The sequence below is a fragment of the Chinchilla lanigera genome, unplaced genomic scaffold, assembly GCF_000276665.1.
Source record: "Chinchilla lanigera isolate Chin_1 unplaced genomic scaffold, ChiLan1.0 scaffold00117, whole genome shotgun sequence".
NCBI classification, from domain to species: domain Eukaryota; kingdom Metazoa; phylum Chordata; class Mammalia; order Rodentia; family Chinchillidae; genus Chinchilla; species Chinchilla lanigera.
In genome coordinates, this window is record NW_004955518.1 from 4,872,378 (window position 1) to 4,875,591 (window position 3,214).

Below are 3,214 nucleotides of genomic sequence, written 5' to 3' on the forward strand. Positions count from 1 at the left end.
ATAATAATAAAAAGCCTGCCCCTTGACTGCATGAGGCTTTGGGGGGACATCTAGACACAAACCATAATTCTGACACACGGGAGAGAAAAATAAACAATTGAGAAGTAGGAAAGAATAAAAAACTAGAAAAACAACAAAATGACAGTAATTAGTACACACATTTCTATAATTCTGAATGTAAATAGTCTTAATTCTCCATTTAAAAGACACACACTGGAATGGATTCAAAACAAAACAAAAGACAAAAATCTTTGTTGCTTGCAAGAAACACACCTCATTAGCAAAGACAGACTGAAAGTAAAAGGACAGAAAATAATATCCCATTCAAACAGACTACATGAGGAAGACAAGTAGAAATAGCCACTTGATGTCCTGACAAGGACATCAAGATGAAATTACATGAGACAAAGAAGGTAAGACATATTGGTAAAAGGAACAATCTATCAGTAAGATATAACAATTGTAAATATATATGCATCTAATATCAGTGCAATAAATTTCATAAAACAAACACTCAACATAAAGGGACATACAGATCCCAATGCAGTAATAATGGATGACTTCAATACTCCATTCTCACCAAGAGATAGGTCTTCCACACAAAAAATTAGTAAAGAAACACTAGAGTTAAGCTACACTATAGATCAAATGGACTTATCAGACATTTACAGAACACTCTATCCAATAATCACAGAATATACATTCTTCTTAGTGGATCATGGAACATTCTCCAAAACAGATCATATTTTAGGCCATAAAATAAGTCTTAACAAATAAAAAAAATTTAAATAACTTCTTGCATTTTATCAGGTCACAATGGGATGAAACTGGAAGCCAGCAACAAAACCATGGAAACTATACAAACACAGATTGAACAATTTACTTCTGAATAATCACTGGGTCACTGAAGAAATCAGGGAAGAAATTTAAAAATTTCTAGAATCAAATGAAAATGTAAATCCACTAAGATCTGTGGAATAGAGCAAAGGCAGTTGTTAGAAGGAAATTTATAGCAGTGAGTGCCTCCACCAAAAAAATCAGAGATCACAAATAACTTACTCATGCATCTCAAGGTCTTAGAAAAACAAGAGCAAATCAAAACCAAACACAATAGAAGGGAAGAAAGAATAAAAACTAGAGCTGAAATTAACGATAGAGCCTAAAAGAACGTTACACAGGATCAATAAAACAGTTAGTTCTTTAAAAAGATAAGATTAATAAACCCTTAGTGAATCTAATTGAGAGAAAACCCAAATCAATTCAATGAAAGATGAAAAAGGTATGTTGTGACAGATATCATTTGGATCCAGAAGATTATTAGAAACTAATTTTTCAAACCTATATTCTAATAAACTAGACAATCCAGAAGAAATGCATAAATTTCTAGGCACACACAATCTATCAAAATTCAACTAAGAGGAGGAAAAAAAAACCCTAAACAGGTCAATTACAAGAAATGAGATCAAAGCAATAATAAAGAGTTCTCACTGAGAGATGTGCAGGATCAGACAGGTTCAGTGAATTTTACCAACCTTTAAAGAAAAACTAACACCAATGCTCCTCAAACTATTCTATGAAATCAAAAGGACAGGAATGCTCCCAAATTCACTCTATGAGGCCAACATCATTTAGATACCAAAACCAGAAAAGGAAGGAAGGAAGGAAGGAAGGATGGAAGGAAGGAAGGAAGGAAGGGAGGGAGGGAGGGGTGGAGGGGCGGAGAGAAAGCACAGAGAGAAAAAAGAAAGAGAAAAATACCCTTGAAAATAAATGCAAAAATCCTTAATAATATACATGCAAACTGAACTGAACAATACATTAAAATGATCATACACCATGATCAAATTTGTTTGGTTTCATCCCAGGAATGCAAGGATGGTACAACATATGTAAGTCAATAAATATAATACACAACTTAAATAAAACCCAAGATAAAAATCACATGATGCAGAAAAAACATTCAACAAAATTGAACATTACTTCATGATAAAAGCTCTTTTGTATTGAAGGGTCATTCTTTGACATTAATAAAGGCCATACAGAAGTCCACAGCTGACATCATTCTGAATGTGGAAAAACAGCATTTCTCTCAAATCATGAATAAGGCAAAGACATTCACTTACACCACTCTTATTCAATATAGTTCTTTAAATTTTACCTAGCATGTTTAGGCAAGAGAAAAAAATAAAAGGGATACACATAGGAAAGGAAGAAGTCAAGTTATCCTGGTTTACAAATACGACCCTATACTTAGAACACCCTAAAAGCTCTAACAAAAGACCTTAGAGCTGACAAATAAATTTAGCAAGTGGCAGGACATAAAATTAACATTAAAAATATCAATAGTGAGAAGAAAAACAGCAGAGCAGTGAGTGCAAGCCATTCAGCTTCACCATGACAGTGTCTAGAGTCTGGAAAACAGTAGCTTGGAGAGGAACCAAAGTGAGGAGGTTACCCAGGAGCCAGGAGGGAAGGAACCAAGGAGATGAAAGAACTTTTGAGTGATACTTAAGATATCACATTGCAGAGGAGAGAGGGAAATTCCTGAAGACCATGGTGACACCACAAACAGAGGCCGGCTAGTCACCAGCTGGAAGACAAAGTGAAACAACTTTTAGCTCACAGAGAACCAAAGAACCTCACTGATGCTGAGAATCAGTGACAGTGGGGACCAGCAAGGAAAATACAGGACATTGCCTGCCAAGTGGCCTTCCACAGTCAACTGCTGGTGAGTGATCTCGGTATAGCACCAGACACCATAATTGTGGAACAAGAGCTGGCAGGTCACCATTGTAGCCTGAGTTACACAGGATTTGAACCTCACATCGGTGCCCTGTCCTCACTAACCAGATGCCGCCGCACACAGCACCATCCTAGGGGCAGAGTGGCATCTTAGACTTCCAGCATAAACAGAGATATGTCCTGGTTTAGGCTTTGCTCCTTAATCCTAGGCTGAGGAAAAGAACCATGTGTCCAAAAAGTAGAAAACTTTATTATTTTTTACTTTACTACATTTTTATTTTTGCTGTTTTCCTCCTTCTATTCATCCCCCTCCCCATTTCTACTCTATTTTATTTTTTTGTGTGTTTGTGTGTGTGTGTGTGTGTGTGTATGTCTTCCCTCACTTTTTTTTTATTTTAAAAATAAAAGGAGGAAAACATTAACAGACAGACAACATTTTGCAACATATCAAAAGAACAGTACAGACAATACA